The sequence below is a fragment of the Rhopalosiphum padi genome, chromosome 2 (genome assembly GCF_020882245.1).
Source record: "Rhopalosiphum padi isolate XX-2018 chromosome 2, ASM2088224v1, whole genome shotgun sequence".
In the NCBI taxonomy this organism is placed as follows: domain Eukaryota; kingdom Metazoa; phylum Arthropoda; class Insecta; order Hemiptera; family Aphididae; genus Rhopalosiphum; species Rhopalosiphum padi.
In genome coordinates, this window is record NC_083598.1 from 72887530 (window position 1) to 72904642 (window position 17113).

At 24.3% G+C, this 17113-nt stretch overlaps 1 protein-coding gene across 2 annotated transcripts in view; it reads right to left on the reverse strand.

Moving 5' to 3' along the window:
- LOC132923491 (uncharacterized) overlaps positions 1-17113 on the reverse strand; it is a 118994-nt gene that overhangs the window by 78643 nt on the left and 23238 nt on the right. The gene's annotated exons all lie outside the window — the stretch shown is intronic.

Sequence of the window (17113 nt, forward strand, 5' to 3'; positions counted from 1 at the left end):
AACGACCAAAAATATTATAAGTTTTTTTTTATTATGGTAGATACCTTTATAAAACGACGACCAATTATTCCATGATATCACAGCACTTGTCGAACTAATAATAATAATAATCACTTAATATTTTTGACACAATCACTTAGCACTTAAAAGTCGATAAAAACGAAATGAAAATTAAATAAAAATATTTTATATTATTATCATAGACTTGTAAACGATAATAAAGTAATAGACATTCGTACGATCGGAGCTACAACACTCGACTGGTTACGGTAGGACGGTGCAGAACACCGGCAGCGCACCGCCTATACACAACGCACACACACGCACACGGGCGAGGAGTGAGAGAGACAAAGACAGAAGAGAATGGATTAAAACTCTTCGACGAAACAGTGTAGACAATATTGGACGACTATTTTTTCCACTTCCTCTTCCATACATACAGGTTTATTTTGCAATCAAATGTAATAGGAGAAAAAAACACACCATCCGATTCCAATGGCGAGTTACGATAATTATAGGATTTTTATTTTTAGTTATATTGAAATGTTTTATTTGATTTTGAATTGATATAACAATATAATATTACTTAAATTTTGATACAAAAACCTTGATGAGCAAAAAAATTAAATGAATATAAATATTATATGATAATTTTTTCGTAATATATTATATAAGTGAGTATTTCAAATGTTCTGTAAATAAAATACTTCATGAATATACTTCAATGTTTTAATATATTAACACTAAATTTATATTTATAAGCTCCACAATTGAAATAAAAGAATCTTGGAGTTTAGTGGTTAGATACTAGTTATAACAAAAAATATAGCACAAATAAAAATAGAGGTAACAATTATAAAAAATAAATCGAGCAAAAGCTTGATATAAAATAATCAATAACGAAATCAAATCATGAAAAAAGTTAACGATAATAATGACCTAATTTATCACTCGTATATACACAGATAGACAGTAAGTAATAAGTAAAGAAGTCAATAAAAGCTATAAAAATAAACTTAAAAAAACAATACCTACAACAACCATTTTCAAAATTAACGATTAAGTCATTACTACTATCAAATAAATCGCTAATGAATTCGAAAACAACTTTAAATACGATAATAGCAACAATTATTATTAGTAAATTTGATAAACGCAAAATGATAGAAGAAATAATTGAGTTAATAATATTTCAAACAATGAGGAAACAATAATCCTTCAAACAAATGAAGAAACATTACCAATTGTTTCGTGTTTAAATGTTAATGGATAAAACTAAGTTATAACATGATTGTTATTTATGTGTACTGTGATTAAATATTAAGTTAACACGACAAATTGCACTTTGCTATAGTAATCTCTCAGTGACTCAGTAGCGTCTAAGCCTATGATAATAATATGTTTATGTAAAGAAATTTCTATAACAATTTCCTTACATACTAAACGAAGATATAGGTTTATGATCAAATTTCTTCAAAAAATGATACGAAATATACTTTTAGAATTTAAAGTAAAACAAGTTATAATATAACATGATTGGGCGAGAAACTGATTCAATATTATTAACAATTCTCATTATTTTGTCAAATTTAACGATAGTCAAAGAATAAATTATAATACAACATAACGTAAAAATAATGTAGCATTTGTATGACACAAGCATTATTATAAATATATAAAACAGTATTACTGTTTAATTATTTCAACATTTGTAATTGTTTGAAGCACTAAATTTGAAAATCCACGAAAAAGAGAATACAAAATTGTCAATAATTATATTTAAATGTACGTCATAGTTATTATTTTGTTTTACAATATTGTATTACTATTTTATTTCAATTAAACATTAAATAAAATGTAACCTAAAGTTATATAAATACTTTAATGATTTTTCTAATAACATTAAAATAATTACTAATTAATATTAGTATAGTTTCTAGTTAAGTATTTTTTTTTGATGTATAACACAGATGCATCACCAAGGTAAGGGTTACAGAGTACCTAACATATGACCTTAATTCTATCCTATCATTATTAATAAAATAATAATGTATAATATATTAATTTTGCAACCCTTCAAAATTGATCGAAGCCCATTGGAATTGTACCTAATTCTAGTATTATAAATATTTACAACCCAGTATCTACTACAGATTATACAAATTAAATTGTTATTAAATCATAACACTTATTATGATCTGTTTCACTTGTAGGTACACAATATTTGTCTTTAATTACAGAATAATGCATATTTAGTCAATGTAATGACTGGATAATTTTATAAACGTTAATAATAATTTTTACAATAAGTTTTATAATTACCTACTAAATAAAATTATTGTCTAAAACACTATAAATTACTGAAGATTTAATTTTTGTATAAAAATTGTTTCATGTATAATTAGTGGGCTCTGCCCCCGGATCGTTTCGCTCTTATAATATAATAATATTGTTTATCGCCGCAACGGAAGATGAAGGAAACGAAAATAATATACAAGTATGTATATGCAGAGAGCATACGTATATAATACAGTAATACATAGTATGTTTTTACATTATCTCAGGTTATAACAGTGCAACATCAATACATAAAAGCAACAATTTGATGTCAAGCGCATAAATACCCCGCTTTTTGTCATTTTTTGTCTTACTAAATTCACACCAACATAACCATTAAACTGTTGTCACTTATCGACCACAATAATAAAATCACTATAGATATAGGTAAACGTAGCAAAAGTAGGATACATATTATGACCATATACTACATAGGTACCTACACGCATGAATAGTACTAAGGTGCAATAATGCACAATAATACATTAAATATAACTGATTATATATATTTATAATTTATATGATATATAAAGTACTATACAAATCATTTGACAGGTTATTTTACCACGACTTTATTAGGTTTTAAAAGATCTATAATACACTTGCATCATACGAAGAAATAAATTCTAAATAATAATCATAGAGGACAGAGGAGGACTGAGTCAATATTTTAGGCAGGGAATTTTTTTTTGCCAGGCTAAAAATTAACAGGGACAAATAATTTGATCAGAAGTTTATTAAAAATATAATAATGATAAAACCCTTTACCTATCATTTAAAAATATTTTGAACATTTAATATAGATATAAATGGGTGTTGCAAGTTTCCGCCAAAAATAAACTTTTCTGTTTTTCGCCAAATTAGATAAAACGTCATTCCTTATTCCGTCAGTTTAATTATAGAATTTTAAAGTTAAGGAATACTTACGTAAAGATTTAATAATATTATATTTTTTAATAACTATATAATACGTATAATATAATAGATACACACTATATAATTAAATAATAATTGCACACCTATATAACTATTTAAATCATAACGCACGATTTTGTTCAAGTTATTACATAAATAAAATAATCTTATAAAGATATTATTTAAATTATTAAAAAAAAATTATCAAAATACATAAAAAATACCAACAAAATTAGTCTTTCGAAAAAATATTTTATTTTCATGAAATGAATTCTTTTTATCAGAGTAATCACTAATTTAAATCTAATTAGGTATTCAAAAGTAATACATTACCAACATTTAGTTGTATATAAAAATTTTAAAAATGAATATATTAGGTACATATTACATCGTACAAAATTTATAAAATATTTTGTTTAAACGAAATATAAAATAGTTTATCGAGAATACACTTGATCACTACTAATACTATTATATTATAGACATAATGTACGAGCAGATTCTGATATGCTATATACTTTTTCTGCATTATATATATATTATATTTTATGTTATTTCATAATATATTCTATATTTTTAATTCCTAAAATATTATCGGGCCATTTAATCTATTACTGTAAAGGATCAGTCCGCCCTGATAAAGGAGGAAAAATAACTGCCATTCAAGAAACTTGTGAATTTGTAAATGACTAAGTGCATCTTAACTTGAGTTCGGAGTGTTTAGAGAAATGTGAAAATGTTGTATTAGACATTTAATACATACTATATTTATAACAGCTTTATATGAAATAATTTTTATTTGTAATTAATTTTTAAAATTACATCGTATTTAACAATTTACATAGATCAAAGGGAGGAGGCGCACCCATCACTAACTTACGCAAAACTTTCATTGGTTTATTGTTTATTGAGTACGAATATCAAGTGTTATTATACCCTGTATTATATATTCTATTTTTATGTACCTGATGCTCAAATAGTAATAGTATTATAGTATAAAAAGTTTAGTAAGGCAAATACATAAACATAAAAATTGAGAACCTGTTTTATATAAATGATTACACAAGGGACATTCCTTAAACGAAATATTTCTTAAAAATTGTATTATGAAAAAAAAATGGAGTTAGAAATATACTTTATTTATTTAATGTATCTCAGCCTATATAAAATTATTTCTATATAAAACACATAACAATGTATATACAAATCGATATACCTGTGTCCTATATACATATTATCTTTGTTTTTGTTTTTACTGATCTAAAATCTATATTATATATATATAAATAATAGAGAAGTATAATATAGTCTATAATTTAAAGAATACATCGCACAATATATTATTATATTATCGTAGATTCGTAGACGACGTTCATTATAAAAAAAATCCAATAGTTGTAACTTATAATAAAAAAAATCGTTATTAAATCAGTAAAGTTGTAAAAAAAATAATTCGCGTTTTTACAAAAGTAATTTGCGATACATCATAAGTTTTTTTTTAACTTTAGAGATAAGCTTTGCTAGTGTTATACATTTTATTCACGTTTACAGATATTGCAGTAATATATATTTAAACGATGTTTAAAAAAACAGATGTAGTTTTATACACACATTAACATCCTTCCTTCATAAGTACCCTTTTTTCATAACCCACATAATGAAATTACCTGCGGTGTAGTTGAATTCTTTATTTGTAATCTCATATCCGCGCGTTTGTTTTATTTAAAATGAGCTAATTTTTACCGTACTTCATAATACGCACCGAACTAAATACATATACACTAAATATTTTCAAAAATTCATCTCGTTCAAGCAGTAAATAGAGAATTGTTTTTATCTATTCATGCCACATATGTAAACTTTTATTTATTTATTAAAAATGATAATATCATTAAAAACAATCCAAATCACGAATTGTATTTAATATTTATTATTAATTCATCGGTGAAAAACATTCACTTTTAGAAAATTAGTGACCGACATTTTGTTATTTAAATATTAAATACGAAATACGGTGTTATGTGGAAATACATACAGACACATTTTTTTACAATAACTGATCCACCGAATTACATATATCAATAATGCAAATGTATTTATTTTAGAGCATATAATATGTCCCTAATATTATATTGACATCATTCTAATAAGTAATCGAAATATTAAATTAAACAAGGATATGAGCAAAGTTATAAAAGTTAAATTTATATTTATTTATTAAAGTTATATTTAAGTTATATCTACGTTTAATTGGTGTATACAGTGCCCATATAAAATCGGTATGAAGTATTTTCAGGTATTGTATTTGTTATATACAATCTGTGCCATTAAGAAATTACACTCGGTGAAATGATTTGATTGCAATCTCATCGCTGGATAACGAGTAGGTCGACAGAACAGCAGCTGAAAAGTTTTGCACAAGTCATTTAATTGAAAGCCACACTTCTGAAGCATTAATGGAATGTCAGGAGAAACTTTTCAAACGACTGTCAACCTATGGTGACAGCTTATGGATGTTTTAATCGCGCCAGACCTAAGTTGGGCGAGTTGTGCAGCCAATAGGTGTTTATAAACGAGAGTAAGAGACAGTCGATTATCGATAATAATTTCACTGTCCCTTGAATGGTATTATAATTTATAATATAATCTCCACATTATTCGAAAATTAAATAGGTACATTACGAAAAATGTCTAAATAGTATATTATAATGGAATGTAAACAATAAATGTATATCGACATTTTTCTTTATTATAAGCGTACGTAGTATGTCCTTCTTTAATGTGTATTGATAAAAATAAGAATATTCATCGAAAAAGGCAGTCCTTTCCATAATACTCTGAAACCAATAAAATTTCTTATTCTATTTAAATGTTTATTATTGTTTTCAATTATTGTTATGGATAAATTATAAAAAAATTTAGTTTAACAGTTTTAACTACCTTATTTTAGTGTTAACAATAATTATTTGATTTGATTTCATGGTATTTATGCATTTTATGCATTTTAAGCATTCGTCAATTGAATAATAATAGTATGAGTTAAATTTACTGAATTATGATTTAAATAAATGTTACCAAAAGAAAATGTCTCAATGATAATTATTTCTATAAAAACGCATTTAATATGTGACATTATGACCATAGTATAATAAATAACTATTATTCAAAAAAAAAAAAATAATAATAATAATAATAAATAATAAATGAAACGTTTACATTAATTAAAAAACATTCGTACGATTTATAAAATATAAATGAAAATCAATAATTTCTTTAACTAAATAAATATTGTCTTTAATACATTTCTGTAATGGATAAAATTAAAAATGTTAATATGCGATTATACTAAAAATATTATCTTAGTTTTGAATATCAAAAATAACAATTGTTATTAATAATACATGAATACAGATTAAATGAATATAGTTTCATAACAAATTGAAAATGCTTATATATCGATGAATTATACCGCAACCTAAGGTACATTAGAGAAGCAATAAATATTCAAAAAACCTATGTTGATAAACGAATATATATTTTAAGTTAAACAATTTAAAACAAATCTAAATAAGTCTCAACATGTTCATATTTCTCTAGCAGTTATTTAATAATACAATTAATTAATGAAATTATGAAAGTATTATTTTTTCTAGTTTTGATTGCAAGTAGTTTCATTGGATAATCTCTACTGTTAATCTAAATTTGAAATAAAACGCTTCCTATGGCCTATTCACATATTAAGACAAAGATAAAAAATAAAACATTATAATATATTAATATATATATTATATATATAATATTAAGTATAATCAATATGTATAATTGAATTATCATTAGTCAATGCTCTAAGGGATAAACAGTAAATGTATTGTTTAATTTATATTTTATTACTTTTATACTTTGCTATGTTTGTAAATATAATTGTATCCGTAAACGGCAAACTTTCATGTTATCTAAAACTGACGATAAACGCAGTGTGAATCATCTATTGACTATTCTTAAAATATAAAAATAGTTGTCACATAGTTACATAATAATAATTTGAATTTGACGGGGACCTACACGCTATATAGTTGCCATAATTTGAATTTGAATAGCGCGTTAAGTTAAAGTCATTACCCGTCACCACGGTAGACTGACCAACTGGTCGAAAATAATAAGTTAATTCTTATTAAATGCATTAAATAAAATAAATAACGGTCGTGCGTTTTTACATTATCAAGAAAATGGCATTAGTGCGGCGATAACTTAATGAAAAATGAAAACCCATTGGTATTGTAATTTATAGGTGCTGTCCATATAAAAATTTTAAATTTTACATATGAGTGACGGTGAGGTCAACAAGTTATATATAGTTATAATAACATTATTTACATACAAGGTGATTTTTTACGCAAACCATATACGATATATTTACTCAAACGTTGAGTTTTGGTTACCTATTACCTATAGGTTAGATGCTATGATCGATGTTTGTAGTATTTCACATTTGAACATATTCTTTTAGAAAAATATTTAAATATTCAACTTCAAAATAGATAAAATAAAACATAAAGTTTCGCATTATTAAAACAATTAGTGTGTAATTAAGAATAACCGCAGATACCTATAAAGTAGTATCAAAATCAAAAAAAAAATTAAAAATGTAAAACATATAAAATAGTACAAAAAGAAATAAAACGAGGAAACATACATAAATGAAAGAAGATTCATACAAACTATATTGCAGGTATAATGTTTATTGTTTAATATTTGTTTTTTCTCTAATCATAAAGTATGATAAATATATAAAAATTAAAACTATTTTTACAAAAAAAACAATTAATAATGGAATTATAATATACGACCATGATAAATTTTATTTCCTGGTTACTATACCTACGCTATTACGGTATTTATGTAAACCTACACAATATATTATATATAAGATATTATATACAGAATACAAATAGACAATAACTAATTTATGAATTTAAAATTAAAGTATAATCAATAATTTGTGTTCAATTGTCTAATCAAATTCAATACTTATGTTCGAACATCGAACATTTAATTTACACTAAATAAAAAAATGAAATAGTTAAAATATACAGAATTATTTACTATGAACGAGTAGTTTTTAATTTATTATTGAAATGTTATATCGAGGATAAATGCCGTTGAAAATGGTTTTACAAAAATATAAAATATATGTAATTTTGGGTCTAGGAGCTATTTATCATACTTGAACTATTTTAACAAACTATAAATATTTATAGATTAATATTAATTACTAAAATGTTTAAATTGCCATAGCCTTCATAACGTCTAAACTCATTATTTGGGACTTATTATCCTTTTAATACACAAAGTTAAATAACTCAAACGCTAGTTCGAATTTTGATTTAAAGACGTCACATTTTCAAAAATATTATTGGTTAAAACAGAAGTTAATATCTCCACCTGTCCCTCCTTAAGTAGTACAAAAAATCTAAAGAATTTTAAAATATGATCTTTTAGTATATTTAAAAACTCCAACTGAATATCATCGATTGCCTATAGAGTTAGTACCTATACATGAATATTAATAGAAAAAATAAATAAAAAAAACCATATTTTAAAGTATTTATAAAAATAATATCTCAAAAATGCATAGGTTAAAAATATAATATATATAGAATATATATATATCAAATTTTCTTAAAATCTATAAATGATATAGTTTATTACTCGTGACCATGAAAGTCATGACGAATGAACTAAATAGTCGACAAAATACGAGGTATACATACATCAATAAAGATAAAAAAAGTACTTATTATCAAACAATTCATAGAAAAACAAATAATTTATAAAATTTAAAAAACAATATCACCCATCAAAACCCAACAAACTTAATCTAAATAAACACGTGAAAAAACGTTCACTTTGAACAAGATAGACATTTGTTTTTTCTAATTATTTAAACGAAAAAAATATTTCTTATTCTAGATATCTGCTTTCAAAAATAAACGGAAACGAAAATTGTGTGTGTGGGAGCGAGTGTTTTTTTCCCGCCCAAATAAGTAGCTATAGCCTGTATTAAAAATGAGCTCGACACGCGACAAAACAAGCACAATAAACATCTGGTATTCGTACAGATTGGGATGAATGGGGGTTCAGGGAGACCGGCAGATGCGATAAATAACAAATAACCCAAGGGCTTCAGAGAGTATATATACTAGTACGGAGTGTTCCTCGAACACAACATCACTGTATACAACACTATTGTATTACCTAGAAGGGAAATAAAGCAGAGGGGGATATTAACATTTTACAATAACTCGTGTCGTAAATCATTCATTAAATTATCATAATAAAATGAAGATATTATTCAAATTGAATTGATAATTTCAGATGGATATTTAATGTTTATCTGGAAATATTCTTTGAAGATGACGATATTTATAAAAAAAACAATAATATTTTCAGTAATAATTTTTAGTTTATCAATTTTTATTTCCACTCTTGATTTATATAAATTAATTGTATTTAAATAACTGTTATTATTTTATTAGTATATAAATCATTAACTACAAAATAAAATATCTAAGAATTAAAATAAAATGTAATGGTTGTTAATTGCAATTTACACTATTTTTATTAAATATTAAAAATAAAAATAAATGAAAAATATTATGTGTTTTTTAATAATGCAATAATTGCAATACTATTTCTATTGGTAGGACATAAAAAAACAATGTTTGCTCTAAATAGTTAAAGCATATTTTGTAAAACGTAATATTATAAAAAATAAAAATATAAATCATAGTAATTATGTCAACTATATTATGTTTGTTGCTCGTTGGTAAATCAAAATACGTTCTCGCTTCTGTATACAAAATTAAGAATATATAAATGAACTTGAAAGTTTGGCGATGGATATATATGTTTTTTAGTATTTAGTTCCTCGAAAAAATGGTAGACCACTATTAGCTAAAAACATTTTTCACTCCTTTATAATATATAAATCTTTATATCTTTATGCGCATATTATGGGTATATACAAATGAGAAATTGAGAATTGAGATAAATATTAATTTACTCGTATTATTCGTATAGTATTAAATAACAAATATCCTAATATATAAAAAAGAACAGTACTTTTTTATGTTTCAATTTTGTTACGACACTATTTAACTTTTTTTCCAATTTGTTTCACAGAGATGTTCCAAATACTTTTCTAAGTGTCACCACGCCACCCGATTTTTCATTTTTTTATTTTGTCTGAATGGAGAGGGGATTGTACTTTTATGTACCAATAATCTGTTCTAATTTTTTGACGACACTATTTAACTATTTTTCAATTTTTTTTTTTTTTTACAGAATTGTTCTAAATACTCTAATGAGTGTCACCACGTCGCCTGATTTTTCATTTTTTATTGTTTGTTGGGGGTGGGAGTCGTATTTGAAGATTATGGGTTTTTAGCGTTTCATTTAATTAATTAAACAATTCACAAAGTTGTTCCAAATACTTCTACGAGTAAATAACTCTTATTACTTCTAATTTCATTTTATTTGTCGTTTTTAAAAATTATTATATACCTATTACATGATTAAGCTTTAAATAGTTTAATTATAATCAAAAACCAATTTATACACGAATCAATTATTTAACACACGAGCAAAGCCGGGTTATTCAGCTAGTAAAATATAATATACACAACAAATTCGTGTCAGCAATGCAATTATTATTTTTTGGGTTTCACAAATATTCAGCGATCTGTAACGTATGTCCTAAATTTTAAAAAACAAATTATGCACGAAAGAACTTTCTGTGCCGTTATGTAAATATATCTTTACAAATCTTATAAAAATTACCATTTTAGTTTTCGTAGATTCTAAGACATTAAACGAACAACCTTTTTAGTGATCGAATAAACGGACGAATGTCACTTAGTAAGACACTCAGTACCTACTACTAACATAATATAAAGAAACGTGTACGAGCAATAGATATGGTTTTATACGAATTTACTATTAACAGATAGGTAAAATTCAAATATAGTATTCATAAGTATTCATTCAAAATATCTCTTCGTACCTAACAATACTCAATGAACAAAATACTAATATATAATAATCAATGTACAAAAAAGTGTCTTAATCAACCATATACACTGAAAACTTATGTTGGAAAATAAAATCGATCAAAAACTATGAAATGCATGGATTGATATTTTTATTAAAAAAATATAATATTATTATTAATTATACTAATGGTATGATATCAGATACAATAAAAAAAATGATAATATATTCGACAAACATACCAGTTTTATAAAATAATCAAAAATAACACCTATGTTTTTCTTGAAAAGTTTAAAGACTAAACGATTTAAAGTTTAAGTTATAAAAAAAAAACTTTAAAATAAATTTAAGCAAAATAATAAACAAACACAAATATCTATGAGAAAAATAAAGTTAAATTGTTTCGGAATCTGAACATACAATTTAAAAAACTCAAATTTAATACAATAATTTTCTTACGTTTTATCTAAAACACTTTGTTAAATTAATGTCATTAACTAATTATGCTTAAATAATGCAATTCAAGAGACAAGTCACCTAATTAAATAAATTGCACATATATATTATATAAATAAGATACAAAAATGTAAATAATATTACTTTAGAATATATAATTGATTTTCTCTTAAGTGGTAAAGATGAAAAATATATTAAAAATACTAAATGTCTTGCCACTTTGGAAGTTTAGACAAATTGAATAAGCAATAAATGCAAACGTGATTATCAATTAGGGCAATATTAAACCAATAAAGAGGTAATATAATTATAAGTCTTATGAGTATTGATACAAAAATCAAAAATTATAAAGTATATATGCGGTTTTTTTTTAATAGCACAACATAAAAATGTATAAGTATATATAAATACATCATATTTAAATATAAATTACTTTAAGTAATACCACTGTTATTAAAATGTCAAAGCAGTAATTTGTAAGTATCGTAAATTTCAATTAACCATATAATTATAACAATTTTAATTATCTATGATAATAATGAATATAAATAAAAATAAATATTTTCTATACGATTAAATAAAGAATAAAATAATGATATTTTAATGCTTATACGAATATGTTCAAGAAACGCATAATATTCTCCCTAGATCGTTTTCATACAAACTATAGTTATCGCTATAATTTTATAAAATTTAAAACATTATATTTATGTTTTAAATATGCTTGTAATTATTAATATACTTATTGTAATTTATTATAAGTCAACAAGTCATTTTACGTGATAGTACGATATGTGTATAGTAAAATACGATGTCTTGCATGATAAATTAAAACTGTATGATACCATTGATATCTGATAAAATTAACAATACTAAGAGATAATAATATATGATAATTGATAAACGTATAAGATATGAAATCGTCTTAATTAAAAAACCATTTTTTTTATTTGTTTAATGTTTATATTTAAAAAATACAGAACGGAGTTTTCTCGTCATAAACACAAAATCACAGTTAAGTCTATTCAACCGCAGTTCCCCTCTTAGGCCGGAACACAAATTAAATTGGATAACGGTTTTCTTGGCCAAACACATAAAACAGATTTTTAAACTAGTCACAACATTCAATGCTATTTTTATAAAAAAAACTAATTAAACGTTGTCAAAAATATTAATTTCAATATTTAAAGCATTATTAATGCGAAATATAGTGAATAAATTACGAATAATGAATATGTAAAAATTAAAAAGTATAAAACTATAATTATATCATACCGAATATTTACTCGAACTATAGGATATGTTTATATGTAAGTATGTTTTTGTTTTGTTAACTCTTAATATATAATTATGAACAAATAAAATAAATTATAACATAATATTTATATAATATATAGTACATACTAACTATACTTACCATATTTTTTATTGTAATAACAAAATTAGAATTCAAAAATACAGATTATTATAGAATATTAACAACAACCAAGTCACAAATTACGAAATAATATCTAAAATGTAATTTTTTTCATATCTATATCATAATATAGTCACCATTTAGTAATTTATTTCCATACCTTAAAATACCAAAATCAACAATTCTTGACATTTAATTTATCAAAAATGTGTCAGCATAAACAAACATTTATTACAAGAAAATAAATTGATCAAATTAATTTCTTTGTCGATAAATTATATTGTTAGTAATTTTATTATTATAATTATTGTTTATGAATCATTATTTATCTATTTAAATGTTTAAGACTTGTTTATTGAGATAAATTATAAAATGAAATAATTATTTTAAATTAAGTTGCTGGAAGCTAAGAACCCTTAAATTAAATAAACGCTGTACAGCAATATATAATAAGGTTACACATAATTAGATTAGTTATACTTTATAATTTTGATGTGAATTATATAATTTATTGTACATATTGTAAATGAAATCATAAATCAATAATTTAAAAACTAAAATACTTTTTTGAAATAAAAAAAGTTCTAGTTTCAAAATAAATGGAGATATTTTATCTTTCAAATTATTATTGTTCTGTTGCCCTACATATTATTTTCTCTGTAAACAGGAAATATACAAAAGTTGTTTGAAAGATAACAACAATGTAAGCTAATCAGTGAAAATATGTTAAAGGTATTTCATTGTTTTTTTTATTTTTGTTCCTTGTAAACGATGACGACCTATAATAATAATACTACTCGTATGTGCATTGTGCGTATTAAAATTAGTTTCTAAGGCGATCATATGGTTCCCACTGTTCACAGGTAGATATAAATCTGCTAACGACATATTATATAGTATAGTAGTGTGGGCCCACCACTACTATGGGTGATCGATTTAAGTTATATTCCATATAAATTAATTATAAAAAATCATAATTATACAAAAATACATTTTATTATTATCAAATTATTTAAGTAGGGAATACGGAATGCAATAATCGTATTTTCAATCCAACGGAATCGTGGTATACATAAATAATACGACGGCACGTGGACAAATATGTGTGTAATATATAGGTATACAATAATAATATTTTGATTACCAACTTTTCCTATTTATTTATCGATGGAGTTTTATCGATTTTTGTCTGTTTGCCCGAGGCACAGCAGAAAAAGAGGGACTTTTTTTTTAGCTCAACGATTTTTACGAGGTTACAAAGTTATTCTGGTGTACTCTACTCTATTCGGCTAAAAGTGGGTGGTGGACGGACATTTTGATTAATGCGCTTCAAACTGAATGTGCGCGCGTTCAGTGGTTACCAAAAACAGGAAAAAAGAATATAATGATATAAATAACTGTTATGTCGGCCGCTGCTACTTTCACCGTGATGATGGTGATGACGGCGTGCACACGTGACGACCGTTAGTTGGTCGGTGATGTTAATTGCTCAAATCTCACCAGTGCATCGACCACTCACCGTGACGCTGTCATTCATATACATATATAATTCATATAAATGTATGTAAGCTCCAAATAACACTGGATCATATCACGACAAGCTACAATTTAACCCACTAACGCTAACCACCCAATCATTTTTATCAAAAAAGTCATGCTGTCTAGTATATTATCATTGCATTATTATATTCATGAATTATTAATAATATCATTCGTTTAATCAATATTTTATCACTGTCAAAACTAAGTAATAAGTATGGATACATTATACTTAATAACAGAAGCAGTTTTTTTACACGAAAAAATCAAAAGTTGAGGTTAAAACCATAATTGGTTAGATTAAGGAATTTCACTACTACATTTTATGTTATTATAAACAAATTAAAACCTGTCATTTAAAATGTCATATGTTAAAACTTCAAGAATAATAGCTATTTTACATTAAAAAATTGGTATTTTTGATTTAAAAATAATATTTTACACTAACATCAAAATTACAAGCAAAAGTTTTGAGCTAATTTTTCTATGACGTACGTATGATTGGAGTATTATCTATTGGGAAATCGATAAAATTGAGGAAATATTGTGAAATAATTAATACTTACCATTACTTTTATTTTAATAATAATATCAGTTAGCATTGAACAACAACATTACGTTATTATGAAAACCAAAAAAGTATAAAATCTACTTTTATTATAAAGTTGCAGCATTTAATGTTTACTTTTATATTTAATTGTTTTGTAAATTTCTTATTTATATTTATTTACGACATTTATTAAAACTTAAAAAATCTACATTAAATGTAATAGGTTGTAACTTGTAACGGTTTTTTTATTTATTTGTTTGACAATATTTTTATTGGATTTTATTAATCAACAATGTTTTTTTTAATGGTAGAAAATAAATTAACTTTGGAAAGACCATTTTTTTCTGTGATAAATATTCATTGTGCACTCTTTTTCAAAGCAACTATACTCCGAGAGCAATGAAGATTTTAAAAGTTTTCCGGTCACCTTACATTTTCTCCCCCATCGTTAATGTCAATTTTCCATAATGACTTTTAACACGAACGTAAAATATAAGACCTTAATTGCATTATTTTTCTTAAAAAATTTAAAAAAAAGTTTTTTGTACGTTTGAATAAAAATAAATTTAGTGTTCCAGTTAGGATTTTTACGGACATTCAAGCTATTTATACTCAACAGTGCTATGAAAATCTTTGTTCCTTTGTAAAAAAATTATTAGTATATAAATTAAGTGCTCTCTAATTGTATAAGAATAGAAAAGTACAAGTATTATACCTACTATTAAATAATACAAGCACACGATACTCATTATCTGTTTGGACTATCTATAATGCATACATCATATTTGTGATATTAAATTATAAACTATACAAAACAATATTCAACCACAACAATGTCTTTTTTACATAATAATTGATAAAAGTTTTATATTATAATTCAAGTTGATTTTCAAGTATTTTTTAACAAGCTTTCTTTTTGGTCAAGTATAGTTCAATCAGAACTTCCACACTGCGTTATTGCTAAATTTATGGTATGATAGTTATATTCATATCACGTTTATTGTATGTATACGTATACTATAAATTAAATTACTCATATAATAGAAAGAAAAACATAAACATTTTAACGATGATTCAATTTTGGGATTATTACAACCACAGGCGTCCGCTTACATTTGTCGAAAGGGAGAGGACCTTTTTTTATGATTGGTAAACATATTGTGCCAGACTATAAAATACGTAGGTTTAACCCAGCCTAAAAGTTGGATGGAGAACAGTGACCCCATTCGTCCCTTCCTGTGATCGTTTTTTCACATTACACTTTTACACCTCGTTCTACATTTATAATTATAAAACAACAAAAAAATATATTCATAAAGTGTTACTAAAAATATAGCCATTAAAAATTAGTACAAATGTACAATCATAATTAATTGTCGTTGAATAACTGTTTTACACACTATTAACAATGATTGTAGAAAAATAAGGTTAAACATTTAAATACATCTATACCAGCTTCAGTCATATTATACATTAGTCATAAAATATAGGTACATAAACATATATACACCCGCCAATACATTTAAGTGATTATTTAAATGTTAAATTATATATGACAACGTGTACCTATCTGTTGCGGTTTTCGATGGATGGTTTGTATACATTAATTATATGTCAATGAGGATTTATAATTATAATACATATTAAAAAAAACTCTAATGATTCAATAAAATAATTCAAAAAAAATAACTCATCAAAAAGAATTAAAATTAAAAATAAGTATATGTAAAATTTACAAATACAATGCTTTAATTACATATTCACGAAACCAAACTTTTCAATTGGTGATTAATATTTTCATGAAATGTAAATTCAGTTATAAGACAACTGAAATAATATTAATATTCACG